The sequence below is a fragment of the Hydra vulgaris genome, chromosome 11 (assembly GCF_038396675.1).
Source record: "Hydra vulgaris chromosome 11, alternate assembly HydraT2T_AEP".
Taxonomy (NCBI): domain Eukaryota; kingdom Metazoa; phylum Cnidaria; class Hydrozoa; order Anthoathecata; family Hydridae; genus Hydra; species Hydra vulgaris.
The window spans coordinates 35,123,527-35,134,893 of NC_088930.1; the positions used below are offsets into that span (position 1 = coordinate 35,123,527).

Sequence of the window (11,367 nt, forward strand, 5' to 3'; positions counted from 1 at the left end):
TAGCCTAGTATTACGAGGTAATAATAGATTTGTAGCAATAGATTTTATAAATGGAAAAAGTAAAGACACCAGAATTTCTTACTTTGGAAAACGTTAAATTATTTTTACATTGTATTTATATAGTGATGCATGTTTATAGTTGATATTATACTTTATTGAAAAAGAATGCATGAGGTTTCCTTTTAAGAATAACTGAAAATTAATATTAGTTTTATAAAATTTGCAAAATATCTTTAGCCACACCACTTTTTATTTCCTTCTGCCACTCCAGTGTATATATATATATATATATATATATATATATATATATATATATATATATATATATATATATATGTGTATATGTATGTATGTATGTATGTATGTATGTATGTATGTATGTATGTATGTATGTATGTATGTATGTATGTATGTATGTATGTATGTATGTATGTATGTATGTATGTATGTATGTATGTATGTATGTATGTATGTATGTATTCAACTGTATTATTAACTAAGAATAGTTTATCAAAAGTTTATTTAATAAAAAACACATCCATATTTATAGCATATATTTTAAAATTAGTTAGTTACAAACATTTTTAACATATATATTATTTCCATGATTATTAATCTTCGTAATAGTTATCTCCATATTACTTGTTGGAACTGCGGGTAAAAGGCATAAATATTATTACGAGGTTGAATTGCTGATGCTAGCCAATAAAATTTTACTTTTTGGTTGGTGCATGTGATTACGGAGTTGTCATATTTGGAGATACTGGTCGGACATTTATCGATAGTACCTTCTCCTTTATTAAAAAAAATAAAAAAATAAAAAAGATACCAGAAAAGTATATATAATATATAAAACCAAAACAAAATTAAATAAAACATATAATAAAAAAGTTAATGAGCAAAAACGTTCAAAACTTTCAATTGAACCTGTCATTTCGAAAAGGGCACAAGTCCATTTACTAAAACATTTCAAAATCAACAAAAATATAATTTTTATTAAAATAATGTCTAGGTTGCTAAAGAAATTAAACATAGAGGTAGATAAATAAAGAACGTATATAACTTATGTATTTTTTATTTTTTTTAAAAAAAACATAAAGCATACAGAAATTTTTAATTCAAACTTATAAACTAACTGTTAAAAGTTTTGGACTTGTGTCCTTTTCGAAATGACAGGTTCAATTATATTTGCTGAATCAAAGTTTAAATTGAAAATAAGTAAAACTGTACGTTGTTAAAACATTTATTTTATTAAAATATATTTTATTGGTGACCACCAGGGATGCGGAATGCGGATAGAATACTGTATCAAAATTTAGTGATCACTTCAAATTAAGATTCAATAACTTCCTTGCTACCTTTTTTGTAATTCTTTTTCTTTTACCAAAACTTTTTGAGAACACAGATTTCTTTTATCAATATTATTTAACAACCCAAAAAATTAAAAACCAAAAGGGTATCGGTAGTTTCATTGAACTTTTCATTAATAAATCAAATGAGTGACTAAGATCGTTATACACTTCAATGTTTGTATTTTTCATGTGAAATAGTCCCACCCAATGGGCACGCGTCGTCCGTAAACTTTTAAGACTTTGAACTTTTAAGACTATGAACTCTTTTCTTAATTAGAAAAATCATATTAAAATATTGTGACTGCGCTAGAAATCCAAGCATATTTAATATTTAAGTGTTTTAAAGTCCACTTTATGATCCACTTGTTCTTGTAACAGCCTTCACTGCCTACATAAGACCTATTTTAGTATATTGATCTCCGGTCTGGTCACCGCACAACACTGAATTAATAAATGCAAGTCCAAAAATGTTTTACTGAGAAGCTTTACTATAGAAGTTTTCCTAAGAAACTAGCCAATTTAAAGAATTGTAGTATTTTAACAGACTTACAATACTCCATTAGGAACTACTCAAAATTTGTAATTTAAAGCGACTAAAAATGCGTTTTTATGTCATATATGAGTTTATTATGTGTTCTTGTGTCACATGAATGCATTTAATTATGTTCATGTACTTTTTTTTTATGTACACCTATTTGCGTTTTTATGTACATCGATGCGTTTATAAATTTGTTTTTATGTCAGATTTTTATAAAATTGCAACGAAAACTAATAGTTAACTTCGCAATAAAAAATATTTCTAGCAAAATTAAAAGCGTAGCAAGCGTTTGTCACGCTTGAAAAAACTTTTTTTTTTTACGAGTTGTAATTAATTCATATTTGCTAACTTTGTAAACTTTGTAAAGTGTAGCAAAACATCTAAAAACAAGTAAAAGTAAAAGATGAAAGGTTAATTACTCGGGTAGATCAGTACTTTAAGATTAACTTAATATAAGAAATATTTACTTACGTCAACTTACAACTCAAGTGAATTAAAATTCACTAAAGTAAATATTGTTTATGTTAAGTAATCCAAAAGATAGACCTTTTTTTTACGGTGCATTAATACGATAAGCGTTTTAAGTTAATTTAGCTTAAGACGACAAAATATAAAATCAACAAAATTTGACCAATTTAGAAATAAAATGAATGAAACAAAATCTATTAACGTAAACAATAGGGTCGCAGTGTCAGTATCGAATTCTAAAGAATACTTGTTAGATTTAACACCTGTTGCGCTCTTCTAATCGGAATTAACAGTTCGACGTTAAAATTAATTGCAAAATATCAAAAATCAGAAGTAATTAGGAGTATATCTTTTAAGTTCTTTTACTTCTAAATCTTAGACATCGAAGTTTTCTCCTATAAATTTAAAACGTCAATAAATTCTCATACTTTGACCTTCACTTTATCTTGGACTTTTTTGTTTTGTATTGTCTTAAAATTTCTTTTTATAACTCGTTCATTTAATACGAATCAATACTTTTAGCATCAAATAATTATTTGTTTCTAATTCAAATCAAAGTCAAAAATATTAGGTCGGGTGAATAAAAATAAGCAACTGCTTTGACTCAGTAATTGGTCAGCTTTACGTGAATTAAAACTCAACCAAAATTCCACAAGTTTTTATTCACGTAAAGCTGACCAATTACTGAGTACAAGCAATTGCTCATTTTTATTCACCCGGCCTATTAAACATGAGTACAAAGTTTTCGTTTTAGTATTACAAATATATTTTCAATATTGTTCATAAAAATCGAACTTATGACTGTTTAAAAACGTAGCTATTATCCACTACGTAGATGCCACGGTTACATATAAGGTTAACAAGTTATTGTTTGAAAACTAGCAAAAACTCTTTTAAATTTATACGAATACTTTTATATAAAAAAATGAGAAAACAAGATTTTTCATGCCATCTTAAATTTAAATTTCTTTAACTAAAAATCTTAAATTTATCAACCTTGAAAATGGAAATCGAGTTTAAAATCTTATTTGAACATTAGGCCGGGTGAATATAAAAAAGTAACTGCTTTTACTCAGCAATTGGTCAGCTTTACGTGAATAAAAGTTTGACTAATTTTGCTCAAGTTTTTATTCACGTAAAGCTGAGCAAGTACTGTAGATTGTGTAACTTTACGTGATGAAAATTTGTCCAAAACTGCTGAAGTTTTTATTCACGTAAAACAATTACTGAGTAAATGCAATCACTTTTTTTTTACTTATCCAGCCTATTAAGTTTTCGCTGTGTCTAGCACAACGCTACCGTGGCTTTAATTTTTTTCTTAAAGTCACGGAAGTGATTTTTGATGGTTGATTTTTTTTCCTTTTATTTAAAGAATGCATGCCCAAACCAAAACCCTTAATCGATGTATGTGTGCTCCACTGAGCCTATCCGTAAATCAGTCGATGTACGTACACTTACTGCGCCTATCCCTAAATCAGTGGATGCATGTACACTCACTGCGCCTCTTACATCAGTCGATGTATGTAAATGACAAAAATCAATGTAACTTTCAATATGCCAAAATAATAATAACTTTCAATAAAAAATAATTAAAAAACATTAAAAAAGATCTCCTAATTAAAGGACTCAGTCCCGGACCACCGTGGGAGTTGAGCCATTGAGATACCACAATGCTAAACGCACTCTTTGGAGCTGCAATTCTTTTTAAATTTCAACAAATAAAACTTTTAAAATCAACTAATAATATTTGCAGTCGTGACTTAAAATAAACCAATCAAATTTTACTACCATGACTTGAAGAAAAAAAAATTAAAGTAGCGGTACCGTTGCGCTAGACGCAACGTTAAGTCTTACCCACTGGTAAGATTTTCTTTAGTATTTAGATGATGTAAGATTATTGTCGAAAACTTTAATTGCACGATAAGAAAATAGTAAATAACTCTAATTTCATGGTTTTGCGAGCTTTGAAGTTTGAATAATTTTTTTATGTTTGTATTATCTCATGCTAAATAAGCATATGAGAGATGACTATGAGTTAGACTAAATTTTTTATTCGTAAACTGTAATCAAGAGTTAAGTGAGATTTATATAAAACGTCTAGTGCAGATAATATTTTAGATTTAATGAGCCTGATATGATTTCTTGAAGACAAATTTTCTTCTATTTGCTGAAACATTTTAAATTTTTCAAAGCAACTCTGTAATTCTTAATGGAAATGTTATTGATCAACCTGTGTCATAAAATAAAATGTGAATGGTGTTAAGTATGAATGTATTCAATCATAAATTACTCATAAATCTTAAAAAACACTGGTAGAATTGAAATTGGAAAGTAATTAAACATGGCATTGCATAACTATGCAACTTCCATTTTTTAATCATAAGATTCACTTTATTAACTTTTAATTTATTAAGAAAAGAGCCATGCTTAAAATAAGATATTATTAAATAAAATAAGGGTTCTATAATGCATTCAATAACGTGAATTACGATATTATTAGTAATGTCGTCATATACACGCGACTTGCGATTAACAATTATTTAAATAATTACAATTATTTAATTAAATAATAACAATTATTTAAATAATTTTACAAATTCTTCGGAAAAATTAAAATTAAAATTACTTAATAGTATTAACGGAAATAAATAATCTAAATCATCTGAAAACATTGTTCAGTTAAGCTTTGATGCATGGAGTAAATTATTTACATAAACTAAGAATAAGAGAGGACCGAATATTGATCCAAGTGGCACTCCAAGCAAGCTTTTAAGTACATCTGGAAATATTTAAATCTAAAGAAAACTGGTATTTAGTACTCAAAAATAGAATAGATGCTTCTATAAATCTCACCCTTGTTAATCCTTGAAACTTGTATATAATTTATTTTATATATTTACACATGCGTTTATATGTATATATGTGTGTGTGTGTTTATATGTATATGTATATATACATATATATATATATATATATATATATATATATATATATATATATATATATATATATACATATATATATATATATATATATATATATATATATATATATATATATATATATATATAAATATATATATATATATATATATATATATATATATATATATATATATATATATATATATATATATATATATATCTGTGTGTGTATATGTATATAAACTTTCAAAACAAGTTTTAAATTAAAAGACAAAGTACTAACTCATAAGCGAATACAAACGCGGTGTTCCATTATCGCATATTATTGCATCAGTTCCTTGGTTTTTCAGAAAAACTAAACCAAATGGACATTTTTGTGCCAATATGAAAGTTGCTTGTAAAAGCACAAAATATATAATGATTGAAATCATTTTTGAAAATGGAGAAAATTTTGATAAATGATTTGATAAATTTTATGACAGTATTTAAAGATTTATGTTTCATAGCAACTATATAAAAAACAAATGAACTTTTGATTTTATGTTTCCATGGTTAAGTTAAGAAAACCTAAAATATTTTGTACAATTGCGCTAATCAGTAAATTACAATTTATTTTAAAAAGCAAAGCGAATACTCAACTTCCGCGGTGCCCTGTGTTGAAACTGTTTGGTCTTCTTTAAACGCCTTAAAAAACTCTAAAAATGGGACATATCATCGTCATTTTTTTCCGAAAAAATATACTTATATAGTGGTTTCATGAAAATGATCCAATTACAAATCAAACATTTTAAAAGTATGATGTACCCTAAGTATTGTACAAAGCATTATATATGCTCAACCATAAAAATAATAAATTCCAAAAAACATGATTTTTAATAATGCTACTAACTATTTAACAAGTTGAAGAATAAAAAAATTGTAAAAAAATTGTAAAAAAAATTGTAAAATTACTTTTCTGTAATCGATAGAGCCAAAACATTTTATTTGTAACAAATGCCGTTTCATCAAAACAGCATTTTTTTTTCATCGCTTTGCCTCGAGCCGTTATTTTAAAACTTTAATGCTTTGTACAAGAACTTAAATGAAACAAATTTGACCAGTTTTTACAACTTTCGAAAGAGGTATTTATACACTAAAAGACGCCCAGAAGAGGTATATACTACGACATATACATTAAAAAACGCCCAGAAGAACAACAAATTAAAAAAAATTCGTAAAATACGTTCGAATTTTTTTTTCACTTTAAGAGGACGTCGCAGCGGAAGAAAAACTAAGTTTCAGATTTATATTTACATACCAAGCTAAGTTGTAATTTTAAGGAGTATATATTATAAATCAAGAGGTTGTATGAAGTTTGAGTATATTTTAGAAACTGAATAATTGCTTACAAATTTTTATATTTCTTTAAATCAAGTCAATTATATTACAAATATAATACTGTAGTATAATATATATTATACTACAGTATTATATTTGAATAAAAGATTAATTTTACTTAGAATATATAAAATACGAATATTAAACTAATATCTAAAAGAATCTAAAATATGAATACTAATACAAATATCAAAATTATTAAGGATATTAGCTCCGTCTCCTTCTCCTATAACTTATAAAAGATTTTTTCTCTCTGGACACCTGTCCAATTTTGCGTAAATACTATACTAACACTTAAACTGAGGAGTCTCTTTTTTAGTTCCTTCTCTCTAGACTACCAGCCCAATTTTCACGACAGATACAAAAGAACTGTTCTAAGTATCGAATTTATTAACTTTTTAATTTATAAATAGATCTATAATTTATAAATGGTTATACACATTTAGTTTCTTTTAGATGTTCCTATAAATTCTCATATAGGGAAAAAAATTTATAGGAACATCTAAAAGAAACTAAATGTGTATAACCATTTATAAATTATAGATATATTTATAAATTAAAAGGTTTATAATTATTATAAATATTCAGATTATAATAATACTATAAACCATTACAAATCTTTTACAAAGTAAAAACTGAACTTTAAAGAATAAATATTATTTGTTGCATTATTACAATTCAACAAGAATTTGATTTGTTTTTTAATTATAATGTTATTATGCAAGATGATATTTATGATATTATAATCATCTTCATTTTAAATTAAATACAGTTTCAATAAAAATATTTATAAGAATCAATGATTAAAATTTACATCAATAGTTTTAAAAATAATTATTGTTATAGTTTAAGCTGGTACGCAAGAAATAAAAATCAATTTTGTAAAAAAAGATTTTCAAGTAAATTTGGATTGCTACTCTTTTGTTCACAGATTTGAAAAAAAAATTTAATTCAACTTTTCAACATTAAGTTTTAATAATTTGGCTGCATGTCTGCCAAATCGATTATTTTCCCCCCGTATTATACATAAACAAAATTATTTTCCCCCCATTTTATACATAAACAAAACGTTTTAAAATAGTTTGCGAAACGATTACTTTATAAACGGTCATGCAAAAGAGTTGAAATTTTGACATTTTTTTCTTTATAGTAACAAAATTAATTTGAGAGAAGGTTTCTGTTCAACGCATTTTAGTTCTTGAAATTTTATCATATTAATTTTGTTTGTTCGGGGTACACTTTCCGTTGCACATTTTCTTTACAATTGTCACAGCTCAGCCTATCTGCTGGTTTTGTTGCATGTTTGCACTGTTAAAACCATCACCAGATATACATAAATATAACAAAATAATAATTTAAACTCTTAGCTTTATATTTTTACCAGAGGGCAGTTTTTAGAAAGAATACAGTTTGTTTGTATTTTTTTTAGGTTATATAGATATCAAAAATAGTTTTCACTTGATTAAATAACGCTGATAACACATATCTTTAATATTAAAATCAAGTATTACTTAATCCACAAAAAAAGGTCTGGAAAAATCTGGTGTAAACATAATATTTTTATCAAAATAAGCAATATTATGCACAACCTCTCAGAAACGCAACAGGCACTTTAAATGACATTAACAAAATGAGGGCAACTGTTTTACTAACAAAAGGTATGTTTGTTGCCATGTAAGATAATATGCAGTTATGCCCCCACTTCCCCTACTATTTTTTATTATCTTTTGCTGCGAAAAAAGTATTGAGTGTTCACAAATATATATATTTTTTTTAGATTACATTTTTATTTTTTTACGATTTTTGGCTTTAGAAAGAACTGGTGTTTTGTATAAGATTGTTGTATTCAATTTATTTACTATTATTGAATTAAATTTTTTTTATTTTTGACTTTGGAACTTGATATAAAGAATTATGAGCAGAGCCAACAAGGGTGTCAGAAGCACTCTTGGCAAAAATAGAGAAAAGCACCCATTTTAAAACTAAGAAAGTACAAACTTAAAATTTTGCGAATGAGGCAATTATCAACTTGTGACACAACACATTTTATTAAGAAACGGTTCACTGATTAAGCTGACATTTAAATTAACGTTTTAAATCAATAAATGAAAGAGCATTTAATATAAGCTTCAAGAAAGATGAATAAGGTGTTTAAAGATGAATTTTGGGAATTTTTACCCAAATAACAATAACAATATTGTTGCTCACATTTTTGCTGAATCTTTTTCAATCGAAGTGATCAAAAGATCAACAACGCTGTCCTGGAACATGAGCAAACGATAAGAGTTTTATATACTTTTGAATTTACTTAACGAATTAAATTTACTTACCCTCAGGAACTGTCACAGAAAGAGTGTTGAAATCAGGAGCATAATGGAAATGTACGAAAATAAGCTTCTCATTGAAGATTTGGTTGAGTAGCTGCATTGGTTTTCCTTGCTTAAAAATTTTTTTGTGGGCAGTGTTAAAGATGCGAAATTTTTTTGTAGAAAGATTATCATTATCCAACCTCATAAAAGAAAGTATATTGCCAACTATCTTGTTTGCCTCAAACTTTGAGTAAATCTGCTGAATCAGACTATCCAAGCCAATATGAAAAAAAGTTATCTTTGAATTCTTTTTTGGCTATTGTAAAAATATGCTGTGTTATAGACCACATTGTTAAAGTGCTTCATTATATGCTTTCTTTTAGAAGCAGATCCAATTTTAAAGCCTACATTTCCGAGAGATTTTAGCTTCAACTAAACCTCTTGGAAAAATTTGCGACATAGAGACCTCAATCAAACTCAGCTCGTCATTAATGATAATGGCTATAGAATGTATATTAAGATTAACGTTATTAACACTGTAGGTTTTGAATCAATTTGTAATAAGCCATACAAACTCAAAAAATGGTAACCATTTTTTCTATGCCTCTTGTTTGGCTAAGCTTCTCGCTGGTCAGATCCTGGTTTAACATTGCATTTTTAAGAGATGCAACACTTCTCTCAGTCTTTCGAATACCCAAATCTACCTTAGCTAGGCTAGGTTTGGATATTCGAAAAAGATGATGATTTAGTATTTCCATAAGGAATGCAATGAAGGACATTGTGACGTTTAATAAGCATACTGGGAAGGTATTTTCCATTTCTTGTCTTATTTAGGTGTGCTGTTTCACTTCCAAATATGATCGTATATTGTAATTGTAATTATAAATAATTATAAATAGTTAAGTACAATAATTACTTTATAAACAGTTAAGATGATGTTGAGAGATTTTAATAAAAAGTTATATAAGTGAAGCTATATTCCTAAAAGCAAAAGGCTCACATCCAAAATTCCACAAAGAAATTTTTTTGATTTAGCTGTCTCAGAATTGATTTGTATAAGTAAATAAAAGAACTGTTTAGGCAAATAGATACCTCTTTTGTTCCACGTTGGATTTTTGATGTAATGGGCTGGATTGATGCTGCTTAACACAACCTACGAGTTTACTTCACTAAATCCTAGCTCATGCGTTTTAACAAATGAGGTAAGATTTAACGCTTTTGGATATTGCTTTCAAGCCCAAGAAAGAACAAGAGAAACAGTGGAGTCTTAGGGGTCAAGCTCCAAACCAAAATATCTCTTCCTTCTATTTCTGTATTAGGCAAGAGTTGATGAAACACGTTCAAAGAAAAGATTCTCTTTTTAGAGTTACAGAATAATTCTAAAAAGATAATAGTTCTTAAAAGAATAAACTCGTTGCTTCAAAAAATTTGAAAGCTTTTAAAATCTTGGTCTTTTTGACTCAAATCAAGAAGAGGGGTTACAACTAGAAGAGGGGTTACCATTATTCGTTGTCAGGTTAAATATTCTTCCATGATGAATAATATTTCTTTTTATGGCTCTAAAATATATTTAATTTGAAGTATATTTCAAATTAAATATATTTTAGCTCAACTTTAGTTGAATTATTTTAGGAACCCTGTGGATCTATTGTCCTCTGAATCATGCTAAGTGCAGCAGGTGATCTTGGAATTGGAAGAGGGAATATTGGTACTGCTCGACCTTCATGAATTGAATGAGAGTGATGACAATTATTGTCGGATTTCTTAAGAAAAAAGTTTAATTATAACGACGAAGTAAATAATACTAGAGGTTATTAAATGAAAGAAAAACATATGATACAAACGAAGAAGAGTAAACTTACTGGAAGGCTCAACTGAGTGTTCGGAGAAGAGGCATTTTTTTGTTCTGTGTTATGATTATAAATCCTTTATCCTCTAAAGTCTGCCTATTTTTTGCTTTTTTTGCTGCTTTTTAGTAGGTTTAGCACGATTTTGATCACCGGAAGATTTCTTTCAACCTATTTTGTAGAAACACCTATAAGGTTTTGTAGTTTATGAATGTTTTATTAATAAAGGTACTTTCAATATCATACTGCCAAATTTATACAAATAGGACGTGTTATACTAGGACTTTGAGCAGCCGTGGCGCAGTGGTTAGAGTTCTGCCTCAGAACTCAGAGGCACGAAAGGAGGCGTGAACTTCCCGTTAAATGCTCTCCCGCGGTGCTCTGTGATAAAACCGTAAGGACTTCTGGGAGCACCTAAATAACTACAAAAAAAAAAAATTGTTTTAAAAATTATTGGATAAAAGAACACAATTTTTTTTTCCTAACTTGGCAACCACAAAAATAACAATTTATAACAAAATTTATAGTAAATCCGAAAAAAAAGATTATAAT

General features: G+C 27.2%; 1 long non-coding RNA gene across 1 annotated transcript; it reads right to left on the reverse strand.

The window, feature by feature from the left end:
- Positions 1 to 541: 541 nt before the first annotated feature.
- Positions 542 to 5,740, reverse strand: LOC136087245 (uncharacterized). The gene is made up of 2 exons (XR_010641664.1): positions 5,566 to 5,740; positions 542 to 794 (listed from the first exon to the last, which is right to left on the reverse strand). It is a non-coding gene; the product is annotated as an uncharacterized LOC136087245 (long non-coding RNA).
- Between the last annotated feature and the right edge of the window lie 5,627 nt (positions 5,741 to 11,367).